This window comes from Ranitomeya imitator, chromosome 4 (genome assembly GCF_032444005.1).
Source record: "Ranitomeya imitator isolate aRanImi1 chromosome 4, aRanImi1.pri, whole genome shotgun sequence".
Lineage (NCBI taxonomy): Eukaryota > Metazoa > Chordata > Amphibia > Anura > Dendrobatidae > Ranitomeya > Ranitomeya imitator.
In genome coordinates this window covers 151,907,254-151,922,439 of record NC_091285.1, presented here as the reverse complement: position 1 = coordinate 151,922,439, position 15,186 = coordinate 151,907,254, and the positions used below count along the sequence as shown (strand labels likewise).

General features: G+C 50.3%; 1 pseudogene; it reads right to left on the bottom strand.

Moving 5' to 3' along the window:
* Positions 1–3,944: 3,944 nt before the first annotated feature.
* The window catches only part of LOC138674465 (zinc finger MYM-type protein 1-like), a 60,771-nt pseudogene continuing 49,529 nt past the window's right edge, over positions 3,945–15,186 (bottom strand).

Below are 15,186 nucleotides of genomic sequence, written 5' to 3'. Positions count from 1 at the left end.
AACAAACTTTGATTGCGAGATTTATACGGATGCAGCTGGTTCGGCTGGTTACGGGGCCTATTGCGGTGGTCGTTGGTGTGCCGGACGGTGGCCGGGCCAGTGGAGGGAGTTGGGCCTTACAAAAAACCTGGTTTTGCTGGAATTGTTTCCTATCGTGGTGGCGGTTTCCATTTGGGGGGAACAGGAGGATTCGTTTTCATTGCGACAACATGAGCATCGTGTCGGTGATGAACAGTTTATCGGCCTCACCCCCCCCGGTGATTAAGTTGGTGAGAGAGTTGGTTTTCCGGTGCTTGGAGCTGAAAGCTTGTATTTCGGCTGTGCATGTGCCGGGTGTGCAGAACTCAATAGCCGATGCATTGTCTCGCTTCCAGTGGGACCGTTTTCGGGAATTGGCGCCGGACGCGGAGATCTCAGGAGAGGAATGCCCTTTGCATCTTTGGAGCGTGATTATGGACGAGCGGGCCGGTTGATTCGGGAGTCTGTTACGAGTCAAACCTGGGCATCATACGAAGCCTCTTGGAGGGTATGGCAAAGTTGGGTGTCGGTGTGTGGCCAGTTGGTGTCTGACGAAGATAGGATGTTGGCGGTGTTATTCTTGATCGGTAAGGCGGCCGAGGAAGGTTGGTCGATTTCGAAGGTAAATACATTTGTTGCTGGATTGGCTTTTGCTTTTAAGTTGCAGGGGTTGGTGGACACGACAAAGCATTTTTTGGTCAGACAAGCACTTAGGGGTTTTAGGAGAGGCAATCAGTCGATTGACCGTCACCGCCCCATTTCGTTTAGCCTTTTGGAACGGTTGGGCGGAGTTTTGGAGATTATTTGTGGTTCGAGTTTTGAGTTGGCGTTATTTCGTCTCGCTTTTTCATTAGCATTTTTTGGGGCATTGCGCGTTGGGGAGCTGGTGTCGAGTTCCAGAGTTAGAGCAGGGGGTTTGTTGGCGGAGGATGTGGAAGTCTGGACGGGGGTATCGTTTTTTGGATTCGGCGTTCAAAGACTGACCAAATTGGGAGAGGAAAACGTGTGGTGCTGGGGAGGGTTAACGGGTCTCTGATGTGCCCTAGAGGTTGTCTGGAAGCATACTGGCAGTTATGGTCAGGCAGATCTGGCCCTTTGTTGTGTCACGCAGAGGGGTCCTTTTTGTCACGCTTTCAGTTCATTGCGGTGTTAAGAAGGGGCTTGCGGGAGTTGGGCCTTTCTCCGGATTTGTTTGGGTCGCATTCATTTCGTATCGGGGCGGCATCAGAAGCTGATAGTTTGGGTTTGGGCGCGGAAGACATTTGTAGAATTGGCAGGTGGACTTCCAATCGTTACTTAAGTTACGTCCGTCATTAATTTAGTGGTGTGATTATGATTTTGTATTTGACCCCAGTGTTTATTCTTCATGCATCTTGTTGCAGGTGTGTCCCCTTACTTAGCCTGGATCTTCGGACATTCATTCGTTCATTGGGGGGCGCTGCGGGCCGAGGTCAGGCCGGACGGTAGGCAACTGGGCTTTAGTAGGCGTCAAGTTGTCATTCGGTGGTTGGGATATAGGGGGATGGTGTGGAGCAGGGCCCTTTCTGAATTTTCTAAGGCGGTTCGGTTAGATAGACAACCTGACATTTTAATTGTGCATTTGGGGGGGAACGACTTGGGTGTGCGGCCTGTCAGGGAGTTGATTAGGGACATACGGTTCGATTTGTTGAGGTTGCAGGTATCATTTCCTGGGGTGTTGATTGTGTGGTCAGATATTGTGCCTAGGAAACGGTGGAGGGGGGCTAGATCTTTGAAGGGTATTAATAGGGCTAGGGTCAAGTTGAATAGGGCAATAGCGGGTTTTGTTTCCAGGAACGGGGGGATTAGTGTTAGACATTTTGAATTGGAGTCAGGGCTTGGTAACTACTGGTTGGAGTACGGAGTCCACTTAAACGTGATTGGGATTGATTTGTGGACTTTAGCATTGCAAGAAGGAGTTGAACGGGCATTGGTGGCGTTGGGGCACTCACGAGCCTGAGGTGGTCAGGGCTGTTCGTGTGTGGTGGGGGGGTGGGGGTTCTTGGAGTTGACGCTGATTGGTTGGGGGAAGGAATTGGAGCATAATTACAGGCAATTTAAAATGTGGTGGGGTTGGATCTGGCATTTTGGTATGGGCTCTGGACGGGGTTTTACCCTGGGAGCTGTTGGTGGTTTTTTCTCTTCCCTGAACGGGATGTACGGTGCCCTCGAGCTGGTTTTCACGGCTGAGGGTAATATGGTGGTCGATCTTCTATTGTGGGGTTTTGCCAGATCTTTTTAGCTCCAAGAACCCTCCCCTCGAATTTATACTGTTGTATTTATGTTTATGTTAATTTTGTTAATAAAAGTTGGCCGCTGTGGCCAAAATATCCAAAAGAATAATTGGTTATGTTTTTATTTAAGGAAAAGGTTGGGTCGGTGGGCAGTTTTTGGTGGTTAGGTTACATACGTAGGAAAAGACCGTACTCGGCATACGCGGTCAAGATGGGGGCTGGAACAAAGCGCAGCTGGGAGGAGGCCCCCCATGACTGCTTTGAGCCGGGCGGTCTTTTTAAATAATGCTGCGGCTGGGGATAGGAGAATGGAAAGGGGGGGAGGGGTTTAGAAGGGGGAGGTAGTAGGGAAAGTGCGGGAAAACCGCCATTCCCTACCTTAATTCAGGAGAAGGAAGACCCACCCACCCTCCCTTGTTGGCTTGTGCTTGGGGGTTTTTTAATGAGGGGGGGGGGGGGGAATTGTGGGGCAGAGTTTATATATTGATATGGCGAGGGAAGTTATATATATATATATATATAAAAAAAAAAAAAAAGACATTTTTGGGTTTACACTTTGTATGCGGGTGTTTGGTCATTATTTGCATTTTATTCATTTATTGTCACAGTGGCAGTGGGGGGGTGGGGGTTCTTGGAGTTGACGCTGATTGGTTGGGGGAAGGAATTGGAGCATAATTACAGGCAATTTAAAATGTGGTGGGGTTGGATCTGGCATTTTGGTATAGGCTCTGGACGGGGTTTTACCCTGGGAGCTGTTGGTGTTTTTTTCTCTTCCCTGAACGGGATGTACGGTGCCCTCGAGCTGGTTTTCACGGCTGAGGGTAATATGGTGGTCGATCTTCTATTGTGGGGTTTTGCCAGATCTTTTTAGCTCCAAGAACCCTCCCCTCGAATTTATACTGTTGTATTTATGTTTATGTTAATTTTGTTAATAAAAGTTGGCCGCTGTGGCCAAAATATCCAAAAGAATAATTGGTTATGTTTTTATTTAAGGAAAAGGTTGGGTCGGTGGGCAGTTTTTGGTGGTTAGGTTACATACGTAGGAAAAGACCGTACTCGGCATACGCGGTCAAGATGGGGGCTGGAACAAAGCGCAGCTGGGAGGAGGCCCCCCATGACTGCTTTGAGCCGGGCGGTCTTTTTAAATAATGCTGCGGCTGGGGATAGGAGAATGGAAAGGGGGGGAGGGGGGGGGGGTTTAGAAGGGGGAGGTAGTAGGGAAAGTGCGGGAAAACCGCCATTCCCTACCTTAATTCAGGAGAAGGAAGACGTGCAGGATGGTGTCGGCGGAGTCCAAGATGTCCCAGCTGAGAGAGATGGCCAGGTCCAGGAGAGGGGGCTGGCTTGAGGCCCAGCTGGCCTCCATCATCGGTGCTGCAGGAGGATCCGGGCAGAGCTCACGGGGCAGGAGGACCAGGCCCCCAGAGAGACTATCTCCCGAAGTCCCGGCGCGTGGCAGGCGCAGGCTCCGGAGCCCCTCCAGGGACCCTGTGGGCGGTGAGTCCGGCGGCGCTGCCCCCTCCGGTCGCTCCCGCTCCGGCAGGAATCCAAGTACCCGGCCTGCAGGCGCCGGGAGTCGGGCCCAGGACACCGCCGCTGCTGCCGGGAGCGCCGGACCGGAAGTGCAGCCTGCGCGATCCAGGCAGAGCGCAGCCGCAGCTTCCCCAGCTCCTGTCAGGTCTCCTGCTCCCAGGGGACGCGCGGCCGCCGCTCCACCGGCTTCTCCTGCTGTGCCGGTGTCCAGAGGGAGAGCGGCCGCCGCTCCCCTTGCCCCCAGCAGATCCACAGCGCCCAGGGGGCGCGCAGCGGCAGGAAGAGGAAGAGCAACGCTGCCAGGAGGAGCAGCACAGCCAGGAAGAGCTGCACAGCCAGGAGGAGCAGCATGGCTAGGAGGAGCAGCACGGCCAGGAAGAGCAGCAGCAGCCAGGAATCCGGACCCTTTACCGGCGGCAGGCACCCACAGCCCATCACCTCCCAGGGTGCCTGCTGGGATGACCACGAGGAGTACACAGGCGGCGGACGGTCAGATCGGGAGATCTTATACGTCCCGCTTGTACGGAACGGCGCAGCGGAGGGAGAGATGCAGGCAGCAGTGTCGAGCTGCCTGCCCGGGAGCGAAGAATGTTACACAACCGGGCGGGCTCGCCCGGGTTGGAACACGGGGATCGGTCGAGGTCGCCCAGGAGGTCTCCGGAGCACAGAGCAGCATTTACCCGTTACCCATCGGACGGTGAGGTGGCGGGGGAGATTGACCACGGATGGAGGAGTGGGTCGGTACAGCAGCTACAGCACGCTCGGGTCCCCCCTGGTGACGAGGAGGCCAGGGGCGCGGGCCTGGGGCAGAGAGGGCTAGCGGCGCAGCAGTTCCAACACGCTCGGGTCCCCCCTGGTGACGAGGAGGCCAGGGGCGCGGGCCCAGGGCATCGACGCGGTGAGGAGGTGTCGGAGTCCAGCGGTGATCGTCAAGGGAGGTTGGAGCGACAGGGATCCGGAGGTCCGGCTGGCGGGGACACAGCACCCATGCATCGTTGTGAGTATGAGTCTATGTCTGGTTTGTCGCCCGCAGGGGCCGGGTTGCAGGAAGCTAGGGGAGGTCGGGTGGCGGTGTGTGAGGAACGGCAGAGGAGTGGGCCGATTGTGGCAGAGGTGCCAGGTATGCAGGATTTATTGCAGGGTATGTCGCAAATTTTGCGTAGATTGGAGGGGGGGGTCGGCAACTGGGGTTGCCGCATCGCCGGTGGAGGCGTGGTTGACTGGGTGAGGGGTGGTACCCCCGTCGGGAAGTGGGTTGGTAAGCCCTAGTTGGGTATTGGAGGTGGCATCGGCAGGTGTATCGGTTTCGGTTCAGACAGAGAAGGAGAAAGGCGATACGGTAAAATTAGATGACAGAGCGAAAGGGGAAGTTTATGTGTGCTTTGAAGGGCCGTTGGGAGCGCATTTAAAAAAGGAGGTGAAGGAGAAGATTTGGAGAGACGAGTATGTGGAAATTTTTTCCTTGCTTCCGTTGGAGAAGTTTAACTTGGATAAAGGGAAAAAAGACGATAGCAAAAAGGAGGAGGAAGAAAAGCGGAGGTGGCGGTTAATTCCGCAGACATTTGTGAATTGGTTACAGGCATTCGCAATATTGGCGAGCGTAGTGGGGGAGAAGGCGCCCGAGAATTGCTCGAGTTTGTTTTGCTATCTAGACTCGATTGGGGAGGCGCATCGTACATACGGCGGTCAGACGTGGCTGCGGTATGATGAGCAGTTTAGGCAGAGAAAGGCGGTGAGGCCGGAAATTAGGTGGGACCAGAAGGATATAGGCCTTTGGCTGAAGGTTATGGCCCCAGCTAGACATGGGCAGTCCTTTCATGGGTCCGGGGGTGGTGGCAGCCAGCAGGCAGGACACGGAAGCAGTAGTCAGGGTGCACAGGGAGCAAAGGAGAAGTCTGGAACCTGCTGGCAGTTTAATGACGGGCAGTGTAAATACGGTAACACCTGTAAATTTAAGCATGTGTGTTCCCACTGTAATGGAAGTTCACACGGGGCTTCAAAGTGTTTCAGGAAGGGAAAAGGAAAGCCAGTTGTGGGTGCCGGTCAAGGGGGAGAGCCCGGTGAGGCTTCACGAGATGGCCCCCTTTCTAAATAGGATGGTTTTAGGATTCCTCCCCCGAGTCACGAGGTTCCTTTTTCGATTAAGAATTTGCGGTCGGCAATGTTGCATGCTGAAGTGGTTGATGTTAAACTCAAGAAAGAAGTGGAGTTGGGAAGGATGTCTGGGCCGTTTTTGAACCCGCCGACTGAGGGTATGGTGGTTTCCCCTTTGGGGGTGGTGCCTAAGAAAGAGCCGAATAAGTTTCGGTTGATTCAACATTTGTCGTATCCAAAGGGTCGGTCGGTAAATGATGGCATCGTCCAAGAGCTGTGCTCTGTTGAGTATACATCATTCGATGCAGCGGTGCAGTGGGTGAGAAGGCATGGCCCGGGGGCGCTGTTGGCAAAGACGGATATTGAATCGGCCTTCCGTTTGCTTCCGGTGCATCCGGACAGTGTTCCGTTGTTAGGTTGCTTTTGGAATGGTGGTTACTATTTGGACAGATGTTTGCCAATGGGTTGCGCCATTTCTTGTTCATTGTTTGAGACATTTAGTACTTTTCTGGAGTGGGTGGTTAGGGACGTGGCGGGAGTTCAGTCGGTTATCCATTATTTGGATGATTTTTTGTTTATTGGGCCGCCTGATTCCGCAGTGTGTCGTAATACGTTAACGGCTATGTTTTGGGTAGCAGAGCTTTTTGGAGTTCCATTAGCGGCGGATAAGACGGAAGGTCCCACTACGGTGTTGAGTTTTTTGGGAATTTTAATTGACTCTGAGAGAATGGAGTGTCGGTTGCCGGAGGATAAGTTGGCCATGCTGCAGCAGGAGGTTGATAGAGCTAGAAGGAGGAGGAAGCTGACTTTGAAAGAGTTGCAGTCTCTCTTGGGTAGATTGAATTTTGCATGTCGGATCATACCCATGGGCAGGATATTATGTCGCAGGTTGTCGGTCGCAACAGCAGGTGTAAAAGAGCCACATCATTTTGTTCGCCTGAGCAAGGAACACAAAGACGACTTGCTAGTGTGGCAACGTTTCTTGTGCAATTACAACGGGCGGTCATTGATTCAGCAGGAGGTCTTAACAAACTTTGATTGCGAGATTTATACGGATGCAGCTGGTTCGGCTGGTTACGGGGCCTATTGCGGTGGTCGTTGGTGTGCCGGACGGTGGCCGGGCCAGTGGAGGGAGTTGGGCCTTACAAAAAACCTGGTTTTGCTGGAATTGTTTCCTATCGTGGTGGCGGTTTCCATTTGGGGGGAACAGGAGGATTCGTTTTCATTGCGACAACATGAGCATCGTGTCGGTGATGAACAGTTTATCGGCCTCACCCCCCCCGGTGATTAAGTTGGTGAGAGAGTTGGTTTTCCGGTGCTTGGAGCTGAAAGCTTGTATTTCGGCTGTGCATGTGCCGGGTGTGCAGAACTCAATAGCCGATGCATTGTCTCGCTTCCAGTGGGACCGTTTTCGGGAATTGGCGCCGGACGCGGAGATCTCAGGAGAGGAATGCCCTTTGCATCTTTGGAGCGTGATTATGGACGAGCGGGCCGGTTGATTCGGGAGTCTGTTACGAGTCAAACCTGGGCATCATACGAAGCCTCTTGGAGGGTATGGCAAAGTTGGGTGTCGGTGTGTGGCCAGTTGGTGTCTGACGAAGATAGGATGTTGGCGGTGTTATTCTTGATCGGTAAGGCGGCCGAGGAAGGTTGGTCGATTTCGAAGGTAAATACATTTGTTGCTGGATTGGCTTTTGCTTTTAAGTTGCAGGGGTTGGTGGACACGACAAAGCATTTTTTGGTCAGACAAGCACTTAGGGGTTTTAGGAGAGGCAATCAGTCGATTGACCGTCACCGCCCCATTTCGTTTAGCCTTTTGGAACGGTTGGGCGGAGTTTTGGAGATTATTTGTGGTTCGAGTTTTGAGTTGGCGTTATTTCGTCTCGCTTTTTCATTAGCATTTTTTGGGGCATTGCGCGTTGGGGAGCTGGTGTCGAGTTCCAGAGTTAGAGCAGGGGGTTTGTTGGCGGAGGATGTGGAAGTCTGGACGGGGGTATCGTTTTTTGGATTCGGCGTTCAAAGACTGACCAAATTGGGAGAGGAAAACGTGTGGTGCTGGGGAGGGTTAACGGGTCTCTGATGTGCCCTAGAGGTTGTCTGGAAGCATACTGGCAGTTATGGTCAGGCAGATCTGGCCCTTTGTTGTGTCACGCAGAGGGGTCCTTTTTGTCACGCTTTCAGTTCATTGCGGTGTTAAGAAGGGGCTTGCGGGAGTTGGGCCTTTCTCCGGATTTGTTTGGGTCGCATTCATTTCGTATCGGGGCGGCATCAGAAGCTGATAGTTTGGGTTTGGGCGCGGAAGACATTTGTAGAATTGGCAGGTGGACTTCCAATCGTTACTTAAGTTACGTCCGTCATTAATTTAGTGGTGTGATTATGATTTTGTATTTGACCCCAGTGTTTATTCTTCATGCATCTTGTTGCAGGTGTGTCCCCTTACTTAGCCTGGATCTTCGGACATTCATTCGTTCATTGGGGGGCGCTGCGGGCCGAGGTCAGGCCGGACGGTAGGCAACTGGGCTTTAGTAGGCGTCAAGTTGTCATTCGGTGGTTGGGATATAGGGGGATGGTGTGGAGCAGGGCCCTTTCTGAATTTTCTAAGGCGGTTCGGTTAGATAGACAACCTGACATTTTAATTGTGCATTTGGGGGGGAACGACTTGGGTGTGCGGCCTGTCAGGGAGTTGATTAGGGACATACGGTTCGATTTGTTGAGGTTGCAGGTATCATTTCCTGGGGTGTTGATTGTGTGGTCAGATATTGTGCCTAGGAAACGGTGGAGGGGGGCTAGATCTTTGAAGGGTATTAATAGGGCTAGGGTCAAGTTGAATAGGGCAATAGCGGGTTTTGTTTCCAGGAACGGGGGGATTAGTGTTAGACATTTTGAATTGGAGTCAGGGCTTGGTAACTACTGGTTGGAGTACGGAGTCCACTTAAACGTGATTGGGATTGATTTGTGGACTTTAGCATTGCAAGAAGGAGTTGAACGGGCATTGGTGGCGTTGGGGCACTCACGAGCCTGAGGTGGTCAGGGCTGTTCGTGTGTGGTGGGGGGGTGGGGGTTCTTGGAGTTGACGCTGATTGGTTGGGGGAAGGAATTGGAGCATAATTACAGGCAATTTAAAATGTGGTGGGGTTGGATCTGGCATTTTGGTATGGGCTCTGGACGGGGTTTTACCCTGGGAGCTGTTGGTGGTTTTTTCTCTTCCCTGAACGGGATGTACGGTGCCCTCGAGCTGGTTTTCACGGCTGAGGGTAATATGGTGGTCGATCTTCTATTGTGGGGTTTTGCCAGATCTTTTTAGCTCCAAGAACCCTCCCCTCGAATTTATACTGTTGTATTTATGTTTATGTTAATTTTGTTAATAAAAGTTGGCCGCTGTGGCCAAAATATCCAAAAGAATAATTGGTTATGTTTTTATTTAAGGAAAAGGTTGGGTCGGTGGGCAGTTTTTGGTGGTTAGGTTACATACGTAGGAAAAGACCGTACTCGGCATACGCGGTCAAGATGGGGGCTGGAACAAAGCGCAGCTGGGAGGAGGCCCCCCATGACTGCTTTGAGCCGGGCGGTCTTTTTAAATAATGCTGCGGCTGGGGATAGGAGAATGGAAAGGGGGGGAGGGGTTTAGAAGGGGGAGGTAGTAGGGAAAGTGCGGGAAAACCGCCATTCCCTACCTTAATTCAGGAGAAGGAAGACCCACCCACCCTCCCTTGTTGGCTTGTGCTTGGGGGTTTTTTAATGAGGGGGGGGGGGGAATTGTGGGGCAGAGTTTATATATTGATATGGCGAGGGAAGTTATATATATATATATATATATAAAAAAAAAAAAAAAGACATTTTTGGGTTTACACTTTGTATGCGGGTGTTTGGTCATTATTTGCATTTTATTCATTTATTGTCACAGTGGCAGTGGGGGGGTGGGGGTTCTTGGAGTTGACGCTGATTGGTTGGGGGAAGGAATTGGAGCATAATTACAGGCAATTTAAAATGTGGTGGGGTTGGATCTGGCATTTTGGTATAGGCTCTGGACGGGGTTTTACCCTGGGAGCTGTTGGTGTTTTTTTCTCTTCCCTGAACGGGATGTACGGTGCCCTCGAGCTGGTTTTCACGGCTGAGGGTAATATGGTGGTCGATCTTCTATTGTGGGGTTTTGCCAGATCTTTTTAGCTCCAAGAACCCTCCCCTCGAATTTATACTGTTGTATTTATGTTTATGTTAATTTTGTTAATAAAAGTTGGCCGCTGTGGCCAAAATATCCAAAAGAATAATTGGTTATGTTTTTATTTAAGGAAAAGGTTGGGTCGGTGGGCAGTTTTTGGTGGTTAGGTTACATACGTAGGAAAAGACCGTACTCGGCATACGCGGTCATGTGCTTCATACAATCAGGGCCGGCTCCAGGTTTTTGAGGGCCCCGGGCGAAAGAGTCTCAGTGGGCCCCCCCTTTAACACATACAACGATTCATGATCGCATATAACACAGCCATGTAGTATATAACACAGCCCACGCAGTATATAGCACAGCCACGCAGTATATAGCACAGCCACGCAGTATGTTATGGCTGGCAATCAGGCAACACAGCGTGCAGTAATCAGCGCACATACAGAGATCTGGCAATAACCAAAAACAATAGGACGAGCTCTGAGACGTGGAATCTCTGTAGACTGCAGTACCTGATCTATCCTCACACAACTATAAGCAGCAGTGGATTGCGCCTAACAACTACCTATGCAACTCGGCACTGCCTGAGGAGCTGACTAGCCTGAAGATAGAAATACAAGCCTGACTTACCTCAGAGAAATACCCCAAAGGAATAGGCAGCCCCCCACATATAATGACTGTTAGCAAGATGAAAAGACAAACGTAGGAATGAAATAGATTCAGCAAAGTGAGGCCCGATATTCTAGACAGAGCGAGGATAGCAAAGAGAACTATGCAGTCTACAAAAAACCCTAAAACGAAAACCACGCAAAGGGGCAAAAAAGACCCACCGTGCCGAACTAACAGCACGGCGGTGCACCCCTCTGCTTCTCAGAGCTTCCAGCAAAAGACAATAGCAAGCTGGACAGAAAAAAACAGAAAACAAACTAGAAGCACTTATCTAGCAGAGCAGCAGGCCCAAGGAAAGATGCAGTAGCTCAGATCCAACACTGGAACATTGACAAGGAGCAAGGAAGACAGACTCAGGTGGAGCTAAATAGCAAGGCAGCCAACGAGCTCACCAAAACACCTGAGGGAGGAAGCCCAGAGACTGCAATACCACTTGTGACCACAGAAGTGAACTCAGCCACAGAATTCACAACAGTACCCCCCCCTTGAGGAGGGGTCACCGAACCCTCACCAGAACCCCCAGGCCGACCAGGATGAGCCACATGAAAGGCACGAACAAGATCTGGGGCATGGACATCAGAGGCAAAAACCCAGGAATTATCTTCCTGAGCATAACCCTTCCATTTGACCAGATACTGGAGTTTCCGTCTAGAGACACGAGAATCCAAAATCTTCTCCACAATATACTCCAATTCCCCCTCCACCAAAACAGGGGCAGGAGGCTCCACAGATGGAACCATAGGTGCCACGTATCTCCTCAACAACGACCTATGGAATACATTATGTATGGAAAAGGAGTCTGGGAGGGTCAGACGAAAAGACACCGGATTGAGAATCTCAGAAATCCTATACGGACCAATAAAACGAGGTTTAAATTTAGGAGAGGAAACCTTCATAGGAATATGACGAGAAGATAACCAAACCAAATCCCCAACACGAAGTCGGGGTCCCACACGGCGTCTGCGATTAGCGAAAAGCTGAGCCTTCTCCTGGGACAAGGTCAAATTGTCCACTACCTGAGTCCAGATCTGCTGCAACCTGTCCACCACAGAATCCACACCAGGACAGTCCGAAGACTCAACCTGTCCTGAAGAGAAACGAGGATGGAACCCAGAATTGCAGAAAAATGGAGAGACCAAGGTAGCCGAGCTGGCCCGATTATTAAGGGCGAACTCAGCCAACGGCAAAAATGACACCCAATCATCCTGGTCAGCGGAAACAAAACATCTCAGATATGTTTCCAAGGTCTGATTGGTTCGTTCGGTCTGGCCATTAGTCTGAGGATGGAAGGCCGAGGAGAAAGACAGGTCAATGCCCATCCTACCACAAAAGGCTCGCCAGAACCTCGAGACAAACTGGGAACCTCTGTCAGAAACAATATTCTCAGGAATGCCATGTAAACGAACCACATGCTGGAAGAACAAAGGCACCAAATCAGAGGAGGAAGGCAATTTAACCAAGGGCACCAGATGGACCATTTTAGAAAAGCGATCACAGACCACCCAAATGACCGACATTTTCTGAGAAACGGGAAGGTCAGAAATGAAATCCATCGAAATATGTGTCCAAGGCCTCTTCGGGACCGGCAAGGGCAAAAGCAACCCACTGGCACGTGAACAGCAGGGCTTAGCCCTAGCACAAATTCCACAGGACTGCACAAAAGCACGCACATCCCGTGACAGAGATGGCCACCAGAAGGATCTAGCAACCAACTCCCTGGTACCAAAGATTCCTGGATGACCGGCCAGCACCGAACAATGAAGTTCAGAGATAACTTTACTAGTCCACCTATCAGGGACGAACAGTTTCTCGGCCGGACAACGATCAGGTTTATTAGCCTGAAATTTCTGCAACACTCTCCGCAAATCAGGGGAGATGGCAGACACAATCACTCCTTCCCTGAGGATACTCGCCGGCTCAGATAACCCCGGAGAGTCGGGCACAAAACTCCTAGACAGAGCATCCGCCTTCACATTTTTAGAGCCCGGAAGGTATGAAATCACAAAATCAAAACGAGCAAAAAATAACGACCAACGGGCCTGTCTAGGATTCAAGCGCTTGGCAGACTCGAGATAAGTCAAGTTCTTATGATCAGTCAATACCACCACGCGATGCTTAGCACCCTCAAGCCAATGACGCCACTCCTCGAATGCCCACTTCATGGCCAGCAACTCTCGGTTGCCCACATCATAATTACGCTCAGCAGCAGAAAATTTCCTGGAAAAGAAAGCACATGGTTTGAACACTGAGCAACCAGAACCTCTCTGTGACAAAACCGCCCCTGCACCAATCTCAGAAGCATCAACCTCGACCTGGAACGGAAGAGAAACATCAGGTTGACACAACACAGGGGCACAGCAAAAACGACGCTTCAACTCCTGAAAAGCTTCCACGGCAGCAGAAGACCAATTAACCAAATCAGCACCCTTCTTGGTCAAATCGGTCAATGGTCTGGCAATGCTAGAAAAATTACAGATGAAGCGACGATAAAAATTAGCAAAGCCCAGGAATTTCTGCAGACTTTTTAGAGATGTCGGCTGAGTCCAATCCTGGATGGCCTGAACCTTAACCGGATCCATCTCGATAGTAGAAGGGGAAAAGATGAACCCCAAAAATGAAACTTTCTGCACACCGAAGAGACACTTTGATCCCTTCACGAACAAGGAATTAGCACGCAGTACCTGGAAAACCATTCTGACTTGCTTCACATGAGACTCCCAATCATCTGAGAAGATCAAAATGTCATCCAAGTAAACAATCAAGAATTTATCCAGATACTCACGGAAAATGTCATGCATAAAAGACTGAAAAACAGATGGAGCATTGGCAAGTCCGAACGGCATCACCAGATACTCAAAATGACCCTCGGGCGTATTAAATGCCGTTTTCCATTCATCTCCCTGCCTGATTCTCACCAGATTATACGCACCACGAAGATCAATCTTAGTAAACCAACTAGCCCCCTTAATCCGAGCAAACAAGTCAGAAATCAATGGCAAGGGATACTGAAACTTAACAGTGATCTTATTAAGAAGGCGGTAATCAATACACGGTCTTAGCGAACCATCCTTCTTGGCTACAAAAAAGAACCCCGCTCCCAATGGTGACGACGATGGGCGAATATGTCCCTTCTCCAGGGACTCCTTCACATAACTGCGCATAGCGGTGTGTTCAGGTACGGACAAATTAAATAAACGACCCTTAGGGAATTTACCACCAGGAATCAAATCGATAGCACAATCACAATTCCTATGCGGAGGTAGGGCATCAGACTTGGACTCTTCAAATACATCCTGAAAGTCCGACAAGAACTCTGGGATGTCAGAAGGAATGGATGATGAAATAGACAAAAATGGAACATCACCATGTACTCCCTGACAACCCCAGCTGGTTACCGACATAGAGTTCCAATCCAATACTGGATTATGGGTTTGTAGCCATGGCAACCCCAACACGACCACATCATGCAAATTATGCAGTACCAGAAAGCGAATAACTTCCTGATGTGCAGGAGCCATGCACATGGTCAGCTGGGCCCAGTACTGAGGCTTATTCTTGGCCAAAGGTGTAGCATCAATTCCTCTCAACGGAATAGGACACCGCAAAGGCTCCAAGAAAAATCCACAACGTTTAGCATAATCCAAATCCATCAGATTCAGGGCAGCGCCTGAATCCACAAACGCCATGACAGAATACGATGACAAAGAGCACATTAAGGTAATGGACAAAAGGAATTTGGACTGTACAGTACCAATAACGGCAGAGCTATCGAACCGCCTAGTGCGTTTAGGACAATTAGAAATAGCATGAGTAGAATCACCACAATAGAAACACAGTCTGTTCAGACGTCTGTGTTCTTGCCGTTCTACTTTAGTCATAGTCCTGTCGCACTGCATAGGCTCAGGTTTACTCTCAGGCAGTACCGCCAGATGGTGCACAGATTTACGCTCGCGCAAGCGACGACCGATCTGAATGGCCAAGGACATAGACTCATTCAAACCAGCAGGCATAGGAAATCCCACCATTACATCCTTAAGAGCTTCAGAGAGACCCTTTCTGAACAAAGCCGCTAGTGCAGATTCATTCCACAGAGTGAGTACTGACCATTTCCTAAATTTCTGACAATATACTTCTACATCATCCTGACCCTGGCATAAAGCCAGCAGATTTTTCTCAGCCTGATCCACTGAATTAGGCTCATCGTAAAGCAATCCGAGCGCCAGGAAAAATGCATCAACATTACTCAATGCAGAATCTCCTGGTGCAAGAGAAAACGCCCAGTCCTGTGGGTCGCCGCGCAAAAAAGAAATAATAATCAAAACCTGTTGAATAGGATTACCAGAAGAATGAGGTTTCAAGGCCAAAAATAGCTTACAATTATTTCTGAAGCTCAGGAACTTAGTTCTGTCACCAAAAAACAAATCAGGAATCGGAATTCTTGGTTCTAGCATCGATTTCTGA